Here is a 21,208-nt window from a genome sequence, read left to right as displayed (position 1 = left end):
CTAACACAGTATTTTTTTTTTGTAAGCGCCACATAACATACAAATAACCAATGTGAAGTATCACCTATGAAGTAATATTTGTTTCACTGATACATTTGTCAAATCAGCGACTCCTTTCTTGGAATGTTTGCTGGTGGTTTCACCCTTCGGACCGTGCAGATCATGACGACGTCACCAGGTTCCTTCCATAGCAAAGCCAGCCTGCTTGTTGCCATCAATCTTCCCAAAGGAAATCACTTCCCCTGAAACACTTCACATTCACTTTCCTTCCCCTGAAACACTTGACTTTCCTTCCCCCCGAAACACTTGACTTTCCTTCCCCTGAAACACTTCACAGTCACTGACTCGATTCCCACACTCCAGTGACACAAGCCTGTGAGTGATGCTGAAACGTGAGGCTCCTGGAGCTCAGAGATCTTAGGTAACTTGTCCAAGGTCAGCGAGGTTGCTCAGGCCTGACCTCCAAGCTAGTCTGTCTGGTTCTGGGGGCTCCCCCTTGAACGCTGGAGAGAGCTGGTGCAATAACAAGCGGCTCAGGGGCACCTTGGGAACCCGGAGGAGCAGGCTCAGGAAACTTCCTGAAGGGATGCTATCTCGGTTCTGAATGATGCGTCCCAGCTCCAGGGCCGGGGTGTGGGTGGGGGAGAAAGGGAACACTCCAAGCAGAAGCACTCAGCAAACTCAAAGCATGGAGGTCAGGCTTCCATGTTGTCATGCCCCAGGATGGAGGGATTTCATTACGGACTTGGGTACACGGGGAACCTTGCCTCGCTCAACGCCCACTAACCTCTCTTCGTCCCTTCCCCTTCTTCTCAGGTCCTTTGTGGAGAACCCACATTCCACCCTCTGGCCATCACTAAGCTGCCTCCCTTCCTAGTCTGGCCTCTGCCAGAGGAGGTCTGGGAATAGGGGATGGAGTGTGCTGGTGGCAGGGGGACGAGGTTGGCATAAGGGTCCCCACACCAGGTGGACTGCTCCATTCCAGCCAGGCAGGAATCAGGAAGTGCTGGGTTTGTGAATCTTGACTCCTTCTCCTCCACCAGTGTCCTCCAGAGTCAGTGCCTGGGGGAAGCAGACAGCCTCCCTTTTCTCCTTCAAGGAAGCTGGTGGGGTGGGATGGTGTGTGTGTGTGTGTTTGTGTGTGTGTGTGTGTGTGTGTTTCACTCCTGGTGCTCAGCAGACCCATGCTCAGCCCACAGTGCCGCCGGGGCTCCTGACAGTGAACAGGAAGGACTTGGCACCCTGTCTCCTAAGGAGGGGAGAAGGTAAAGGGTGCCCCCCCTGCCCCACCATCGAGCCTCACTGAGCCAGCCAGAGGGATGGCGCCCTGAGCCAGCACCACTCGCGTGGACCTTGAGATGCCAGCTGAGCACAGGGGCCCAGTGTCTGCCATTCACCGGATGTTGTCATTCTCCTGGGAGGTCCCCGCTGGGCTGAGACACAGGCACCCAAAGGAGAGCAGTGATTGCTGAGGGCTGTGCGGGGAGGTCATGGAGCTCGGGCACGGAGACAGCCCCGGGCACACTATTTCTTTTGGGGGGTCATGACAAAGTTTGAAAATGGACTTTGGGGGTGTTTCCCCAACTCTGAGTCTGGTGAAAAGCCTGATATTGTACACTTTAAGGGGAACTTGTCTGGTCTGTGAATTTTCTCTCAACCGAACAGTTTCTAACAAACCAACAGTGACACGCACTGTACTGAGGTCCGAGACTACAAGCCACAGCTTCGTGCCCTAATGTCCGGGTTCACACCCCCCCTCCACGCCCAGAGTCCTTGCTTTCATTCCATGGGCTGTGGCCTTGTGGAAGCAGATCACCAAGCCTTCCTTCGGAGGATCCTCCAGGCAGGCTGGAACCCACACCCTCGCCATTACTGTCCGGCGCACACTACACAGTACAAGGAGGGCCGAGGAGACCCTTGCACCCTGTCTCAAACACCACCGGGGCCCAGTGTGCTGGCAGAGACGGGGTCTTTAGACCCACTCCTATGGACACAGTCATCAGTTCAAGTTCAACTTCACTGCGCCTTATTTTCCGCATGTACTGGGACTTCAGATTATGATACTGGGGTTCTCTTGTCTCCTTGTTTCATTTTCTGGATGGGCAAAGAAGGGTCTGTTTCCAGGGGAACAGCGTGGCACAGTACCCTGTGTCATTGACATGCATTTGACCCGAAGACGCTAGAGAAACAGCAGCTCATATCTTTCTGCAACACCATCTGGCCTCAGTACTTCCCAGGTGCTGGGGAATCCTAGGTGAGGAACGGCGTACTTTCCCTTCCAGTCCTGGTCCAGCTGGAAGGTTTTGGCAAAGGGACGGGGAAGTGTGTGCAGTCCCGCCTGTTAAAGCATTTTTCCTCTTGAGAAACAGTAAACACCTTTGATCCACGCCACTGCCCAGCCACGCCACCCTCGGTCCCTGAGCCTACGGAAGATGGGGGAAAGGTGGCCCCGTCAAAGTGCCAACTTTAACAGAGGCAGCTGAGGAGTTGGGTCCCCGGGCCCTTCACAAGCCTTTGACCCTCATGGAGCTCAGGCAGATTAAGAGTGAGCGAGGCAGTTAAGCAGACAGGCTAGGACTGTACATAGAGACCTTTCAGCACCTCACCCTAACCTATGACTTCACTTGGAACGATATAATGTTTATTCTGGGGCACGCTGTGACGAACTTTGAGAAACAGCGAGTGCTGGAGGAGCTAGCAAGTTTGCAGAAGATTTACATGTCATGAATGTAAGTATCCAATAGGAGAAACAGCTGTGCCTCCGGCTGACCCCACCTGGCGTTATAATGATCCCAATAACAGGTGGGCATGGGAGCATATTCTGGAGTGTATCAAAAATGGACTAAAGTCATGGCAGTAGAAGGCCATCAGCTGCACTAGAGTGACCGCTACGAACCTATTCAAAGTCCCGGACTCACACCACGGCAGACATGGACTCATTCGAAGGACAAGTGCTATTCAGAGACAAATTTCTCACACAGGTCGCACCAGACATTCGGGAAAAGCTCCAGGAGTTAGTGCAAAGCCTGAGGGACTGACCCTGGACGAGATGGCCGCTAGTGCCAGTGCACGCTTTGACCACAGGGCCAACGAGCGGGACGTGCACGCTCAGGAGAAGGAGAGAAGGAAGAATGTTGGGCACGCACAGGTACTGGCCACCATTGCTGACCGATGCCCATCGACTGCCTCCCAGCTTTCCAAGACCCCTGAACAAAGCACCACGTGTTATGTGGGCCATCGCCGGGCCACTGGCCACCGGATTGGCTGAACGCTGTCTCTGCAAATAAACTGGCCATTGGGCAGCACTGTGACCTCTGGGCACCCCTATTAGGGCAGGTACCCAGGTGAGTGTGTAGCTAGACTGAGGATTCAAACGGCCCAGCCCAGATGGCCCAGTAGCAGGAGACCGCTGTTCCTGGTCTGGTCTGTGCATGGATGTTTGAAGGCGGGCCAATCCATTTTCTCTCAGTTGGTGCTGTCTACTCTGTCCTGGCCTCCTTCCCGGACTTCTGGCACCACACGTCTGCACCGTCATGGGTGTGTCAGGAACACCTGTAGTCAAACACCTTGAAGAACCCTTAGGTGCCTCCGGGACCACTTGTACTTCTCTCGTAGCTTCCTTGTCGACCCTGAATGTCCAGCTGCTCGCCAAGGCTGAGATGTACAGTCTGAGCCACACACCGCCATGGCCACAGGCCTCATCCAATTCCCACTGTAGCTTTCCAAATGTCCCTTACCTCAGTCCGCTGGCCACCCTGCCTGTGCGCAAAACCTGCCGTGGCACTCTTGGTCCAAAAAGCAGTTCAGATCCCCAGAGCAGGAGCTCTAGAGGTCCTGACTAACCACAGGATTGCTCAAGAGCTACAAGCTAAAGTCGATAATTGGCTTTCTAACATCCGCCAATTAAAGCACCACATCCTTCTCAGAGAGAACTCTGTTGTCACCATCCAGACTTCTAGCGCCCTCTATCCGGCAACGTTACTCCCCGATTCTGCATAGGATTGTGAGCTCCTCCACTCCTGCGTTGAGCTACAATCTAAGAACTGGCCTCGGCCAGACCTTAAAGTGTGTTTAATAAAGACCAACCGCTTGCTCTCACAGACTGTGTCTGGTTCTCTGACAGTAACAGCTTTATGACCGATAGAGTGCACGGGGCCGGTTATGCCAATGTTTCCAGCAACCAAGGCAGTGAAGCCAATCCCCTGGCCCAGGGTACTTCAGCCAGCTGGCTGAACTCGTGGCTCTGTCAGGGGGCGTCAAGGTAGCAGAATGAAAGTTATTAACTCTGTGTACGGATTCAGAACATGGATTTTTAGCTTTCCATGCACACTCATCAGTCTGGCACAAAAGAGGGTATCAAACTATGCAGGGAAGCGCCGTTAACGGTGGGAACGGAACCAAGACAGTGTTTTTGATTAATTGCTTGTGGAATAGATGTTTCTGCTCCCTGCCCCCCCCATGATTTTATTGTGGGGTCTTACAACTCTTATTAACATTTCATACATCAATGTTATCAAGCCTGTTTGTACCTATGTTGTCATCATCATTTCCATGACATTTTCTGCATTGGCGCTTGATATAAGCTCCTCTTCTCTCTCCCTCCCCCACCCTCCTGCATGTTCGATCAATACTTGATATATTTCCTATATTACACTGTCTTTTGTCTTCCTTCACCCATATTTCTCTTTTTTGTCCCCTTGGCAGAGTGGGTGGGTACTATATATCCAATCTTGTGAAGGCTTCCCCTTTCTCCCCCTTCCCCCTTCTTGACCATCCCTCAACCCTCCTGAGGGGTTTATCTCTCCTGAACTCCCTGTGTCGAGAGCTCTCATCTGTACCAATGTGTGTTCTCCAGTCTAGCCAGATTTGTAAGTTAGAACTGGGTCATGGTAGTGGGGTGGGGTGGGGGGAGAGGGAAGTGTTCAGGAACTAGAGGAATGATGTGTGATTCGTCAGGGCTGCGCTACACCTTGATTGAGTCATCCCTTCCATATATCACTTCTGCGGGGGGTGGGGGCATCCAGTGATCCACAGACGGGCTATGGGTCCCCACTCCAACGGCCCTCTTCGCTCGGGGCCCTCTTAGAGGCTGCCTAAAAAGCTGCTGAGGTGGCAGTAGTGCATTGCCAGGGCACCACAAGAGGGACTTGGAAGTTGCGTGGGCAACCGAGCAGCTGACAGGGCAGCCAGACTGGCAGCAGTGGGCACAAACCCCTTAGCCTCCTCAAATGCCTAACTTCTCTAAAATCAGCGCCCTCTTCCAGATTACTCTCCAGAAGAAATGGAACAGGCTAAAACTCAGGAATGCTGCCTCCGGCTTGATGGGTAGCAGGAGAAAAGCAACAAACTCCTATTTCCCAAAGGTGCAGTGGAAAGTTGCAAAAGCTGTCCATGATGCCACCCATCTTAGCTATAAACCCTCTTTGACCCCGCACACTCAACAGTTCTGAGGGGCAAACCACACCTCGACTATCAAGTCAGCCACCTGTCACGGTCCCATCTCCAGACCGTCAGTCTCCAAGGGACACTTAGAAATCACCTGGGTCAGCCTGCTCAGCGCAAGGGATCCTACTCTGGGGAAGACGGGCAGATAGATCTTACTCAGGTTCCTGCCATCCAAGGATTGAAGTATCTTTTTTTTTTTTTTTTTTACATTTTATTAGGGGCTCATTCAACTCTTATCACAATCCATACATATACATACATCAATCGTATAAAGCACATCTGTACATTCTTTGCCCTAATCATTTTCAAAGCATTTGCTCTCCACTTAAGCTCTTTGCATCAAGTCCTCTTTTTTCCGCTCCCTCCCCGCTCCCCCCTCCCTCATGAGCCCTTGATAATCCACAGATTGTTATTTTGTCATATCTTGCCCTATCCGGAGTCTCCCTTCCCCCCTTCTCTGCCGTCCCTCTCCCAGGGAGGAGGTCACATGTGGATCCTTGTAATCAGTTCCCCCTTTCCAACCCACTCACCCTCCACTCTCCCAGCATCGCCCCTCACACCCCTGGTCCTGAAGGTATCATCCACCCTGGATTCCCTGTGCCTCCAGCTCCCATATGCACCAGTGTCCAACCTCTGCCCTATCCAGTCCTGCAAGGTAGAATTCGGATCATGGTAGTTGGCGGGAGGAAGCATCCATGATCTGGGGGAAAGCTGTGTTCTTCATCGGTACTACATCACACCCTGACTGACCCGTCTCCTCTCCTAAACCCCTCTGTGAGGGAATCTCCAGTGGCCGACAAATGGGCCTTGGGTCTCCACTCTGCACTTCCCCCTTCATTCACTATGGTGTGTGTGTGTGTGTGTGTGTATATTTTTTATGATGCCTAATACCTGGTCTCTTTGGCACCTCGTGATCGCCCAGGCTGGTGTGCTTCTTCCATGTGGGCTTTATTGCTTCTGAGCTAGATGGCCGCTTGTTCACCTTCGGATTGAAGTATCTTCTGGTGTTCATAGACACTCTTCCTGGGGAGATTGCAGCATATCCCACCTGCACTAAGAAGCTCACCAGTGTCTAAAATGTTACTTTGGAAAGTGACTCCTCGATTTCGGCTTCCCAAATCACTGCAGAGTGACAGCAAGCTAGTTTCCCCAACAAATCACTCAGGAAGTGTCTCAGCACTTAGGAATAACCTATCATCTCCACTGTGCCAGAAGCCTGCAGTCCTTGGGGGCAGGTAGAGAGAATTAACCAACACTTAAATTAATCCTGAGTTAACTGGAACAAGACACTCAGATGAACTGGCAAGATGCACTGCCAGTAGTTCTGTTCAGTCTCAGAACTGGTCCATGTCATCCTACATGTTTCAGCCACTGTGAACTCTTATATGGGCGATGTTTCCTTGTCCGTGAGCCAGGTGTAGACACTGAAGCAGCTGTAGGACAGCAGTATGCCATGAGGGAGGCCCATGCCAGGGGGCATTCCATCCGTGTGGGCTCCTCCACGCCCAAGGGGGCGAAAAGCTACCAGCCCTGTGCCTGCCTGTAGACCAAGTTCCTATAAAAACCTGGAAGCACGGGGCCCCAATTCCTAGCTCAAGACAGTGTGGAAGGGTCCTTTGCCAGTAATTCTCTCTACCCCAATGGCATTAAAGTTCCCAGGGAAAGTGCTTGGATCCACCATTCACGGGGGAAAGGGTGGAAGCTGTCACAACTGTACGCTCAGAAGCGGAGCCTGCAGACAAGGCGTCCTGTGATCCGCGGACGGTCTTCAGAGGGCGCTTCTCCGCCGCCCCAGAGGGCTCAGTGCTGACAGAAAGCCTGCCCCTACACCAACAGCCGGTACCCCGTGAGGGCTCTCCCACAAGGCTGGTGTTTACAGGAAACTGGCTCCCTTGCCTGTCTGTCCTAGGACTGTTTTCCTTTCTCCATTCCCTCCTTTTCCGATTAGTTGTGTTTGTTGTATCATGTTTTGTCTTTTTTTATGTTTTCGCCCCGTGTCTATCTGTATCAGCTAGGTAGGACGAACATTCCCGAGGAGAAAACTATGGGTCCACGGTTCCGGGAGACCATGGGAGAGGAGCGGATAGGAAGGGGGAGAGGGGAGCCCAAAGCTAAGAAATCATGGAACAATGAGATCTGAAACTGATGATGAGGCGGGCGTAACATGTCAGGTGGAGCTTGATGAAGAACAATGTATCTGAGGGGAAATGCTGAGAGCTGAATGGAGGGTGCGCATGATAATGGGATAGGAGGAAGGTATAAGGAAAGGGAGGAAAAATGAGAAGAAAAAGCTATTTACAGAGGTATAGCTAGCTACTGGCATGTACGTATGTAAATATATTAATTTATAAAGAAAGGGATAAAAGCCAATGTACATATATTCATATGGTAGGTATTAAGAGAGCAGACAGACGATGGGCCTCTACTCAAATTCGCCCTTAACAAAAGAACACCTTGTTCTGACAACAAGGCACTCCTGGATACTCACCCTCCTACATGATTGCTGAAGACAACATGGGTGCATGAATCAATGTGGTGCACAGAGCGGATGGTGCCCGGCTATCAAAAGATAGAGCGTCTGGGATCTGAAAGGCATAGAGCCAAACAAGTGGCCATCCAGCAGGGAAGCCCACACGGAAGAAGCACACCAGCCTGTGTGATCATGAGGTGTCCATGGGATCGGGCGTCAGGTGTCAAAATAATCTACTACAGACAAATCTATGGATGCGCAAGAGAAGGCTGGAGTGGAGACCCAAAGCCCATCTGTAAATAACTGGATATCCCCCCACCGACCCCCGCCACAGAAGTGGTATGAAAAAGGGATGATTCAACCAAGGGAGAGTGTAGCGCTGACATATCACGCATGATTCCCCACGTTCCTGAACACCCCCAACCACATGGATGAATCATCCATGCCCGCAGAGCAATGGTGCACGGTGGGTCCTCCTTTCTCTGGACCCCACAGGACCTTCCTCAAGACCCTACTTCAAGATGCACGTGTGCAGGCCCGTGTGTCTGATTAAACACCAAAGCCGCGCTCACTGCCCTGCGGTCAGTGCTGACACAGCCACCCTGTGGCTTGGGGAGACAGTAACTGTTTACTTCTCCCACGGAGCTGTTGCTGGCTTAGAACTGCCGAGCAGGTGGATCACAGCCACATGGGTAACCATGACCCACCAGGGAACCATGAGTACCAAAGCCACTCAGGTTCATTCCAAGACATCCTTTCCAAAGACAACAAAAAGGAAGTGTGTCTTTCTTCCCCTTTTAGCATTTCACAAGGCCAGGCTCAAACAACCCACAGTGACACATACTGTACTGAGGTCCTGAGGCTACAAGCACACAACTTCCTGCCCTCTTGTCCAGAGTAAAGCCACCCGACGCCCAAAGTCAATTGTCAGGTTCATGAGCTGTGGCCTTGTGGAAGTGGACCACCAAGCCTTTCTTCTCAGGACCCTGCGGGCAGTCTGGAACCAAGGCCTCTGCATGCGAGTCCAGCGCTCACTGCACACGGCACCGAGTGTGGGGAGGCCGCCTGATCCCCTCCCAGCCAGCAGGAGAACCCAGCCTGCAGACTGCATTAGTGTTACTTGGCTTGCAGTGCGCTGTGGCCATCAGTGTGCAGGACAGGAGGGCAGAGATTCTGCCTGGTAACAAGTACCAGGCGGCAGTCACAGTAGCCAAGAGACCTGCAAAAGTGGGCATGTGCCGGTGGGAGCTGGACAGGGGGCTGGACAGGCTCTTCAGGGCCTTCACACAGGCACGGAGCAGGCGACCAAGTCGTGAGGGCCGTGGGCTTGTTCGCTCTGTTCATGATTTGCTCCCCAAAGGGAATGCTCTTTTTTTAAAAAAAGAACAATCCACAGAGGAATCTGGCACTTTGGGACTCTCTCCTTCTTTTGACATCGTTGGCTTTCCACCAATGCGACACTTTCTAGCCCCTTCTGAGTGCGGTCACCTGGAGAATCATGCATCCTCTGGGGATGTCAGCTCTCACTGTGCCCTTGGTCTGTGGTCCTAGGGCATCGGCCCGGCCTCCTGTGTGACACCAAGGTGTGCCGTGGTCACTCTGCCCTGCAGCTCCCCCACCACAGCGCTGTGAACAGAGTCAGAGAGGCAGCAGGTCCCATCCCTGTGATGGCGCTCCCTCTGTGTCAGTGGGTCCCACCGTCCCTTGCAGAGGCCACATAGCACTCAGATGGCATCTAGGATTGTGAAGGGAGCAGGTTACAGCTGTGCAGAGAAATGCTCAGGACACAGACCTTCAATCTGGACAGCTGCTCTGCTGCCGTGCCCGCAGGCTGGGCTCTCTGGCCTTCAGGCTCTTGGTCTGGCCTGCCCTGCTTGGGCTATCGGCCCAAGCTCTTTAAGGGCTCCCAAGGCAGGTCCAAAGGGCACCCACCCTTCTGTAAACCTCATCCCAAAGTCACTCAGCTCCAGCTCCCTAATTCGGTGTCAGAGGGTCTCTTGGCTACATGAGCCAAGCTTCTGGCCCCAAAGCGTTCAGTTTAATTTGCTCTGTGGGCTGGACAATGCACCATTCTGAGCCTGGCTCTGTGCCACCGCTACTCAGGCATCTCCTGGATCAAGGAGGTTCAATGAGCAGGAACCTTGGGATCCAAAGGTCGGGCTGTGCCCTGGGCTCTCTGTTGTGCACAGTGGAGAGAGCTCCCCTTCCTGTTTCTGAGACAGCTGATCTCCTATCCGTTTTGAAAGTGGATCACCAGGAGGAATAGTGAGTGGTGCCACTCCAGCTTCCATCCCTTGGTTCCTGGACCCATGAATTCTGGCTGTTAGAGACACAGCACCAAGTATTGCCCACTGGTTCTGAACTGATACAGCCTCCTGGAGAACACTGTCCTAGACCCGCAAGTTGCTGCCACCTAGCTGGCACCGTAATGGTGTCTTTAGAGGCCATGCCATCATTGTGTCAAGCCAGCTGCTTCAGGATGATGAGGAACAAGATACGACAGTAGATTCCCTGATTCTGGCCCCAAGGCTGCACTGCATTTGCTGTGAAGTGAGTCCTTGATCTGAAGCAATGCTCTGTGGGGTGCCATGCCTGAGGATGAGGCATTCTGTGAGTACAGGAATGGAGGTAAGAGCAGAAACACTGCCGGCATGGAAGGCACATCTATATCCAGAGTAGGTGTCTGTTTCAGTAAGAACAAAGCCACGGCCCCTCCATGACGGAAGTGGTCCTATGAGATTTCCCCGAGGAATGGGCCCATATCTGGAACTTAATTTTGGTTCCTGCTGCTGGCAGATGGGCCACTCAGCAGTGGCAGTGGCCAAGTCAGCCTTGGTGAGTGGAAATTGATGATGCTGTGCCCATGCATAACCTCCATGCCTGCCAACATGTCTACTTTGTTCATGTGCCCATTGGGCGATGACAGGAGTGGCAGAGAAAGAGGAGAGCCAGTCTCCACAGCGCGAGTCACCTGATCCACTAGATGGTTAACGTCATCCTCTTCAGAGGTAACCCTTTGGTACTTTCACATGAGACCCAATTATCTTCACTTTCTCAGCCCATTCAGAGAGGTCTAGCCACAGACCTCTTCCCCATACCTCCTGGTCACTAATTTTTCAATCATATTCCTTGCAATTCCCAGACCTGAGCCAGTTGACAAACCCACAGCTCCTTGATGAGGGGAAGGCCAGGTCCCTTTGAAGAAGGACTCTAAGTTTGTTGTTCTTTTGTGGTACGTTGTTGCTCAGTTTTGCTCTGTCTCGTTTTTGTGCATGTTATTATCTCCGCAGGTCTGTCTAAATAAGATAAGCTGGATGAATAATCTTGAGGAGAAAACAACAGGAGCCACAGTTCCGGGGGGACATGGGAGAGGAGGAGGTGGGTTAAACGGTAGTGGTGTTAAGAAACCCGGGGACAAGGGAACAACAAGTGATCCAAATCGGTGGTCAGGAAGGTGTCAGAGGCCTCGTAGGGCCTGATCAAGGGTAATGAATGTAACTAATTGGAATTACTGACACCCAAATGAAGACTGAGCCTGATAGTGGGACAAGAGGAAAATCAAAGGAAATAGAGAAAGATCTCGGAGGAAAAGGGCATTCAAAGAGGTCTAAATAAAGGCATGTACTTATGTAAATATATTTCTATATGAGGATGGGGAAATAGATCTATGTTCATAGATTTATAAATTTTGTATGAAGGTAGCAGAAGGATATTGGGCACCACCCAAGTACTCCTCAATGCAAGAATACTTTCTTCTATTAAATTGGCATTCTATGATGCTCACCTTCCTGACACAATCGCTGAAGACAAAGCAGTTGAAAAACCAAATGTGGTGAAGGAAGCTGATGGTGCTCGGCTATCAAAAGATATAGCATCTGGGGTCTTAACGGCTTGAAGGTAAACAAGCGGCCATCTAGCTCAGAAGCAACAAATCCCACTTGGAGGAAGCATATCAGCCTGCGTGAACACGAGATGTCAAAGAGATCAGGTATCAGGCATCATCAGAACAAAAACTCATATAATTGTGAAAGATGGGTGAAGTTCAGATGGAGACCCAAAGCCCATCTGTAGACAATTGGACATCCCCTTGCAGAGGGCTTTTGGAGAGGGTGTGGGCCAGTTTGAGTGCAATGTAGCAACGATGAAATATACAGCTTTCCTCTAGTTCCAAAATGCTTCCTTCACTCCCACTCCCCACTATCATGGTCCCAATTCTACCTTATAAATCAGACTAGACCAGATGATGGACACTGGTACAGACAGGAAGTGGAAACACAGGGAAGCCAGGGTGTATGATCCCTTCAGGACCAGTGGTGTGAGTGGTGATACTGGGAAGGTGGAGGGAGGATGGGTCGGAAAGGGGGAACCGATAATGAGGATTTACATATAACCTACTCCCTGGGGGACAGACAACAGGAAAGTGGGTGAAGGGAGACGTCGGACTGGGCAAGATATGGCAAAACAATAATTTGTGAACTATCAAGGGCTCATGAGGGAGGCGAGAGGGGCAAGGTAGGGAAAAAATGAGGAGCTGAAGCCAGGGGTTTAGGTGGAGAGCAAATGTTTTCAGAGTGATGAGGTCAATGACTATACAAATGTGCTTCACATGATTGATGTATGTGTGGAGTGTGATGAGAGTATATGAGCCCCTCATAAAACGATATAAAAAAGGAAGAAGGCTCCTCCTACATCACTGAAGGTCTGTACTGTTGGTCTGTTTCCTAGCCTTCCCCAAGGGGACCAGCCACTTTTCACAAGCGTGTCTGTTCATTGGGGGAAAGGAAATCATCACACTTTTTGGGGTTACTGGACACTGGCTCTGAACTGACACTATTTCCAGGAGACCAAAAGTTTTTCACGACATGCCAGTCAGAGGGGGGCATATGGAAGTCCAATTATCAATGGAGTTTTAGGTCAGATACACCTTACCAAGGGTCCAGTGGGACCCCTGTTCTCATCCTGTCATTATTTCTCCAGTTCCAGAATGCATCATTGGGATACACATATTAGAAACTGGCAGAACCACCATATTGGATCCCTGAAATGTGGAAAAAGGATATTATGGTAGGAAGGCCAAGTGGACACCATTAGAACTGCCATTGCCTAGAAAACTAGTACACCAAAAGCAGTACCGCATTGCTGGAGGGATTCCAGAGACCAGTGCCACCATCACAGATTTGAATGATGCTGGGGTGGTGATTCCTACCACATCCCCAATTTATTCACCTCTTTAGCCTTCAAAGAAAACAGATGGACCCTGGAGAATGACAGTGGGGACTCCATTGCAGCTGCCATTCCACATGGGATTTCATTGCTTGAGCAAATTAATACTTCTCCTGGTACATGGTATGCAACTATTGATCTAGCTAATGCCGTCTTCTCAACACTAGTCTCAAAGGACCACCAGAAGCAGTTTGCCTTCAGCTGGCAGGGCCAACAATACACTTTCACACTTCTCCCCCAGGGGTACAACAACTCCTCTGCCCGCTGCCATCATTTAGTCCCCAGAGACCTGAACCTTGTCTAATCCACAAACTCTCACACTGGTCCATTCTAATGAAGACATTATGCTCATTGACCACTAAGGAGGATGTATCGACGACTCTAGATTCATTGGTACAACATCAGTGTGCAAGAGGTTGGGAAATTAACCCAACGAAGATTCAGGCATCCTCCACCTCGGTAAAATATCTAGGGGTCCAGTGGTGTGGGCAGGTCGAGACATTCCTACTAAAGTGAAGGATAAGCTATTGCATCTTCCCCACACCCCAAACCACTAAACAGGAGGCACAATGCCCAGTGGGCCTCTTTGGATTGTTGGAGGAAGTATATCCCTCATATGGGGGTTCTACTTCAGGCTATTTATCTAGTGACACCACAGGCCTCCTATTCTGAGTGGGGCCCAGGACACGAGAAGGCTCTGCAGCAGGTTCAGGAGGCCGTGCCAGCTGCTTAGCCGCTGAGACCATGTGATCCAGCTGACCCGATGGTGCTAGAGGTGTCAGTTGGAGATCGAGATGCAGTGTGGGGCCTTTGGCAGGCCCCTGTAGGTGACTCACAGTGTGACCACTGGGATTTTGGCATAATGTCCTGCCATCCTGTGCAGACAACAACTCCCACTGTGAAAAACTGCTGTTGGCCTGTTACTGGGCCCTGGTGGAGATTGAACACTTCACCATCGGCCACCAAGTCACCATGAGGCCTGAGCTGACCATCGTGAACCGGGTACTGTCTGACCCACAGAGTCATCAAGTTGGACGTGGGCAGGGACACTCCATAGCTAAATGGAAGAGGTATATATGAGATCCGGCTAGAGCAGGACCTGCAGGGACAAGTAAAGTGTATGAAGAAGTGGCCCAAATGCCCACAGCTCACTCCTATCACAGTGTTCGATGGTTGTCTGATTTCTACCAGCCTCCTCTATGGGGGCCTTTGCAGACATGGGAGGGACAAACCCTGTCCCTACATCTAGCTCAGAGTGAGTCCGCTGTTGGTTCTCCTTTCTCTGGACCCTACAAGACAGTCCTGAAGCCACAGTGACACTGCCACGTGTGCAGGTCTCTGAATTTGTCTCATTGCCAAAGCACACTCCCTGCATGGCGGCCGTGCTGACTCTGAGCCTCCCCCCGGGGCTTTCTGAGACTGGCACTGTTTACTTTTCCCACGGAGTTGCCAGTGGTTTTAACTGCTGACCAGGTGGGTCGCAGCCCAGTGGCTAACCATGGACCGCCAGGGTCCTACAAGGCCCGATTGAAATCCCGCTCAGTGCAGTAAATCCTTTCTGAAGACAATGAAAAAGAAGTGCCCCCTTCATTCCCCAGAACATTGTACCACACATTTGCTGACTTCATTCCTACACTCAGTAACACAAGCTCTCTGACAGCTTCTCCAAAATGAGGATTGAGGCTCACAGACTTCAGCAACCTGCCCAAGGTCAGCAAGGGGTTTATGGTGAACTGCATCCCATTCTGTCCGGTTCTGGGAGCTCTCTGTGAACGCTGCAGAGAGCTGGTGCAATAAGAGACTGCCCTAAGGCACCTTGGGAAGAAAGAGGGGCAGGCTGAAGAATCATCCACAAGTGACCCAATCCAGTCCTGAAGATGAAGCCGGGACCCCTGAGCAGCAGACGGGAGAGGGATAAAGGGGAGTTCCCCACAGACAGGTACTAAGTAACCCCGATCTATGGGGTCAGATTCCCATCTCTTTATAAGCCCAGTAACGGGGGAGGGGATTTGAGTATGGATTTGGGTGCCCAGGGACCCTTGGTTTGCTGAACATCCACTCACCTCTCCTCCTAGCCATCCAGCTCCCTAGGCCCTTTTTGGATTACCCACTCTTCTTTCCAGACCATTCCTAACCAGCCTCCCTCCCTAGACTGCAATCAAACCCTGGTCTGAGTTACCAACTGGAATTGACAGGAAGAAGCTTGGGAACATGGGAGGGGAGTGCCGAGGTGGGGGAGGGGGGCACAGAGTGATCCCCAGAGGGACAAACAGCCCTTGCTAGACCACTTGCTTTCCGCATTCAAATCTTTTACTTGGCTCTTCCGTTGGGATTCATGCTCCCGCCTGGAAGCAGCCAGGGACCTGGGTCGCCAGCAGAACCTCAGCTGCCCACTACTCTGTTAGCCAACCCTCACACTGGCCACTGTGCCTGAGGAAGAGGGGGGCGAGCCTGTGTAAGAGGAGGTGGGCCTGGGCGCGGTGGGCGGGGCCTGAGCAGGAATGGAGGGACCTCACCAGGGTGGGAGATCCCCAAGCAGGGTGGGAGGAGCCTGTGCAGTCAGGAGGGCTGGGCCAACCTGACCAATAGGAAACGGCGACCGGACCCAGAGACACCTGTGCACACAGCAATCTACCTGCTCCCTGACTCAGATGTCCCTCTGCCTGAAGATGGTCTAGGTTGCGCTGAGTCAAGTGGCTTGTTTGTTTTGCCCAAAGGAGGTAACCCTGGTCATGTTTTCCCCGTGACTGCATCAGTTGGTGGCTAAATTGTAGGATTCTTTCATGAACGTGTGGTAAGTGCTAGGCGCTATGAGGAGACTGGCAATTCTCGGTTGAGAGCCCGGATGGCGGTTCCTTTCAGTTCGGCTTATTTGGTGATTACTGAGGCCCTCAAACAGAGCCCTGGTAGCATGGTGATACCAGGTGGGCTGCAAATCTCAAGGCCAGTAGTTTGAATCCACCACCTGCTCTGAGGGAGAAAGATGGAGCTTTCTACTCCTGTGACGAGTTCTGTTCTTGGCAATTCACCGGAGCAGGTCTGCCCTGGAGTATAGGGTCGGGCTGATTGGCATCAACTGGGTGACAGTGCGTCCAGTCCAGTGTAAACCCCCTTGCGACACCTGGGAAGACAGGCCTGCTGAGCTGCCTTCAAAAGGCCGCAGCCTTGACAGCGGACAGGAGCCTCCTCCTCTGGCCGATCCGAGTGGACTGGACAGCAGCCAACAGCAGCCCCGTTATAAACTGGACAGGAGGCTGCTGTGGCCATCAGGGAACCCACACCTCCGTTTGCTCACTTGTTGTGGTTCGGGGCCATGAGTCAGTTCTGACCCACAGTGACCCTGCTTTCCCCAGAATAAGACCATGTCCTGAGCCTGGCCATTCTCACAATGGTTCCTGAGCTTGGGGTCTTTATCACATTGAGGTCTTGCCCTTTTCTCTGCCCCTCTGCTTTCCCAAGCATGATGTCCTTCTCTAGGGACAGACGCCCCAGATAAAATGGTTCAAAGTATGGAAGGCGAACTCTCGCGATCCTGGCCTCCAAGGCGCATCCTGGGCTGGCCCAGAGCATAGCAGCATTCACAGCAAAGGGGACGTGGCCCCCAAATCCAATTCCACTCACAGGCCCTCTCCGTCAGCCTCTGATGGTGTGAGGAGCCCGGTGGAGACGTTTCAGGGCAGTAAGCGCCTTGCTGGTCGCTGTTTTTCTGATAGGCTTTCCTCCTCTGCCTGTCCCTATTCACTCTGCTGCCGTGCAATGTCCGAGTAGACATAACTCACACCTGGTGGGCAAATGGGCCTGTGACTTAGTCCTTCAGAGTTCAGGTGTTTCCATCTGATCCATAGCAAACCAACCCCTGTCCACTCACAGTGACCCTCTAGGAGGGAGTAGAACCACCTCCCTCCTGGTTAGCAGACCCACAGGCAAGTGAGTGGATTCTGACTCATAGAGACCGGACAGGACTGAGTGGACCTAACTGCTCCCATGGGTACTGAGACTGTGGGAGCAGACAGGTTCATCTTTGTTGCTCAGAGGGCCTGCTTGGTTTGGTCTCCCGGCCCCAGCCCCACCCAACAGCACCCCGGGCCGCCTTCCCCTCAGACACATGTGGTCACATTCTGACTCCTCCATCTCTGTGCTCTTGGGAAAGAGACCTCCTTCTCGGAGGGTCAGGTCCTCATGCGTCATGCGGATGAGCGCCCATCACGTCCATGACTGGCAATCTGTGCGGAGCTGGGGATTCCCCTACGGCCAGCCTCACGGAGCTGCTTGCAGGATGCTCCCAGGCTAGAGACAAAGCACCTGGAGACACGGGCCTTTCCACAGGTGCTTTAATGGAGGCAGGGTGTACGCAAAGGCAACTGGAAGGCTCCGGTCAGAGGGGGTGCTCAGTCCTGACAGGGCACCCTGTAACCAATATTCCTGTTGGACGCATTGTAGGGCGCGTTGGACATGCAGATGGTAGCATTGCGGTCGCATTCGCAGACGAAGGCCTGGCATTTGGTGTTGGTGCCTGGGGAAGGACAAGGAGAGAGGAGGACGCAGTCAAGATAGATCCTGGATGGGAGAGTTAGGGACAGGAAGGCCATCATGAGGGCTAAATTCGGTATCTGCTATCTGACCCCGAGTATCACAGAGGTCTGATCGTGAGCGTCAGCTGCATAGCTTTTTGGTTAAGCCGGGTCCACCACGCGTAAGCTCTGTGGTTTGGGCACCAGCAAGTGTATTGAACCTCAGCTTCCTCATCTGGGAATTGGGCTACATGCTTAGCTAGGGCATATGCCCCGGGCCTCCTAAACGCTGATTCTCAGGCAGCATTCTGAATCAGGAAGCACTGTAGCCAGGCTGCCACGAGCACACAGTCAGCAACCAGCAGAGAGACCATCGAAAGCCAAGCGCCACCCCTGGGACGACGTGGGGAAGGAGAGCAGAAATGGATGCCCAGCTTGAAGACTGTAAGCAGCATCGCTGAATTGAATGTGGAGAGGCCTTTGAGATTGTGTTTGATGTCACTGAATTTTGTCCCCACCTGCCCTGCCCCCATGCCCAAAGTCCCTGTTGTACGTTGCTGCTGAGAGTCACAATCCCAGTTGGGGGTGGACTGACTGTGATGTGCAGGAGTCCAGGATCAGTGCAGGCTGGGTGTGAGTCAGTGTCTTTGGAGAAATAAAGAGATGGACTTCTTAGTGAGGGGCAGAGAGAGGTCAAGTCACAGGCCAGGCACTCACGGATTGAGGCCCAGAAGGGACAAAGGCTTCCATCAGAGCAGACAGAGAGAAAGCCTGCCCTGGGTAGCCCCTTGAAATCAGGCTCCTAGCCTCCTAACGAGTGAGAAAATAAAGTTCTGTTGATGAAAGCCACCCCACCCCCCTCACGTTTCTGCCTAGTAACGCTAGCTTGGTGTGAAAGTGAATAGTTGGGCCCAAGCGAAGCAACAGATACAGACATAAAGACATGAACACCACCTCCCAGGAGCTTCCCAGCTCCATGACTGAGCCTCAGTTTTCTTATCTGGATAATAGAGATAATACTAGTCTATCTCATAGCGATGTCATAGTAGTAAAGAGACACACACTGACCAAAGGAAAGGGAGCAATAGATGATGGGCATCATAACGCTTTCAACTCCCCCTGACCCTGGCCCCCTCTTCCTCCCCTCAACACACACTGGGGCCCAGAGGCCAATGAGGACTGGGTACATACTGCTGCAGATGATTTCTTTTTTGGAACATGTGAACTCATACAACTTGAAGAAGGGATTTCTCTGGAGGAAATTACAGCTACTCAGGTCACTGACCTTCTCATAGCAGGATTTCTGAGTCTGGCAACACCTGGAGGGGGAGGGGAATAGAATTGAGTCTGCAGCAGGACGCAGGGCCATAGGGCGTGTTTCCTCTCACAACAAGTAGAGTTGAGATGTTCCAAGACAGAAGGTCCTGAGGCCGTCAGGATGCCAACAACCCCTTCCCCCTCCCCCTGTCCCACCTTCTTAGGTCCTTTCATCACGTGTTTGTTGACAGCGATTTTAACAAGGTCCCAGAAGCGAGAGAAAAATCAAGGCCACTGAGCGGACTGCAACGCAGAAGGAACCAGAAAGGGTTTCCTAGACTGTGAGTCATTGTGGAAGCACCCAGCCTCGTCTTCCTGATGTAGCGCGGCTGGTGAGCTTGAACGGCCCACCTTGCAGTTACCAATGCAAACACAATGGAAGGCAAAACCCAATGCACTGTCATTGAGGAGATGCCTAGTCTGAGGGACCTGTACGTAGGGCAGGGAGAACTGCCCTGGAGAATCTGCTAGCCTGTCAGTCTCTATCAGGCCAGAAACCCCCTCCATTTGCCCACATAGTGGCTGGTGGTTTTGAACTGTTGACCTTGCCGATCAGAGCCCACCACATAACGACGATGTCACCAGGGCTCCATAGAAATGAGCATGGTAGGAAAGTACATGTCCTAAAGATGCAGTGATAATTTTGAAGCGGCACTTCAACCCTGTTCACACATTCCCTGGCTACAGACTGAATCAGAATCTACGCTGTTAAGAGCCCAGAATCACTTTGTTAAAATGTAGATTGAGGATCAGTATATCTGTGTCCAGAGCCATGAGGCCCGGCCATTGGTTGGAATTTATTAGGACATGCTTGGAGCCATGAGGCCTGGCCATTACTTGGAATTTATTAGCCTGAGCTCTGGGCATTCTTCTACCCCAGCCTACGTGACAGAGCACTGCAGCTGTAAAGATAAGCACCCATGCCCTGCATCCCCTTGATTGGGCAAAAGATTGTCCTCCCTTATGCTTGATTTGCGTGTACATGCCACTCCTCTGCATACCTAATTGAAGACTGTAAGCCCTTACTGACTCATGGGCAGGGCTCTCTTCCCTGAACTCCCTGATTGGCCTGTTGCCAAGGTAGCCTAATCTGCATGTGCGGCTGAGGCTCCGCCCCTTGGCTGGCCATTATAAACTGTGACTCTTTGTTCATTAAATCAGGACTTGGTCAGGATATTGTCTTGTCCTCATTATCCGTGCCTCTTGTACCCCCCAATTCCCACTCTCTCCTCCAGGATCCACAGTGAACGTCGCGTGGGACGGGACATATCTGGACTGGAAACAGCAGTTCTCCACGTGAGGGGACAGGGAGCTTACCCTGCTGGGAGCCCCAGCCCTGGGGGTAGAGTGGGTAATAACCCAGATGCTAATGGAAGGTCAGAGGTTTGATTGCACCAGCTGCTCCGTGGGAGAAAGCTGAGGCTGTCTACCCTGTAAAGGAGTCCTCTCAGACACCCTGTGGTAAAGATATAGTTTGTGCAATAGATGCGGGTCCCTGGCGTGAGAATGGGCTCCCTGGGCGCAGGCAGAAGACACCTGGACTGTTGGGTTGATGTGCATTGCCGTTCGGTGCCGCTAGAGGGCAGTAGGAGGCACGTTCCCACAGCCCCAGCTGCTTCAGGAAGCTTGGGATGGACACAGGGTCCTCTTGCAGCTGCTGGGATCTGCGCAGTCCACATGCCACGTGCAAGTCCTCTCCCTGTGCCTCGCTTGTCCCGTTCCCATCCCCCGCCTCGCCCCTCACCCACCAAGCCACCCCCTTCCCTGCAGAGCGCCCACCTGTCCAGCTCATCGACTGGAGTGCCCGATCCAGGGAGCCCACAGTAGCAGCCATATTTGTTGTAGTCCAAATAGTTTCTGTCGGGGTTGATACAGAAGCTCATGAAAACGAGATCCCAAATCACCCGAGGCCGTAGGTCCCTTTCCATTGAGGCAGTCACTGTGGGGAGGGACAGTCAGAGGTCAAGTCCTGCCTGGCTGTGTCAGTGAACCCACAGAGCCTGCTGGCCGGCCTCTCAGATTGTCGCCTGACCCAGTGTCGCCTGGGAAAAAGAGCTGCCCACCAGAAACTGGTAGGGTGAGTGTGCTTGGTTAGTTGGTGTGTTTACAGGAGAATATTTAAAGATATTTATCCCAGCACTGAAGCTACCGTTCAAGAAGGGAAACTTTTCAGATCAGAGCAAGGAGGATCCAATGAGGGCAGACAGGGAAAAAAATGAAAGAGTGAAGGACATCCTGGCTC

General features: G+C 52.2%; 1 pseudogene; it reads left to right on the top strand.

Annotated features, from left to right (window-relative positions):
- Positions 1–3,049: 3,049 nt before the first annotated feature.
- On the top strand, positions 3,050–20,266 carry LOC142429605 (uncharacterized; annotated as a pseudogene).
- Positions 20,267–21,208: the final 942 nt, after the last annotated feature.

The sequence above is a fragment of the Tenrec ecaudatus genome, chromosome 16 (assembly GCF_050624435.1).
Source record: "Tenrec ecaudatus isolate mTenEca1 chromosome 16, mTenEca1.hap1, whole genome shotgun sequence".
NCBI classification, from domain to species: Eukaryota; Metazoa; Chordata; class Mammalia; order Afrosoricida; family Tenrecidae; genus Tenrec; species Tenrec ecaudatus.
The sequence above is the reverse complement of the archived record's forward strand: the minus strand, read 5'-3'. Positions and strand labels throughout refer to the sequence as shown.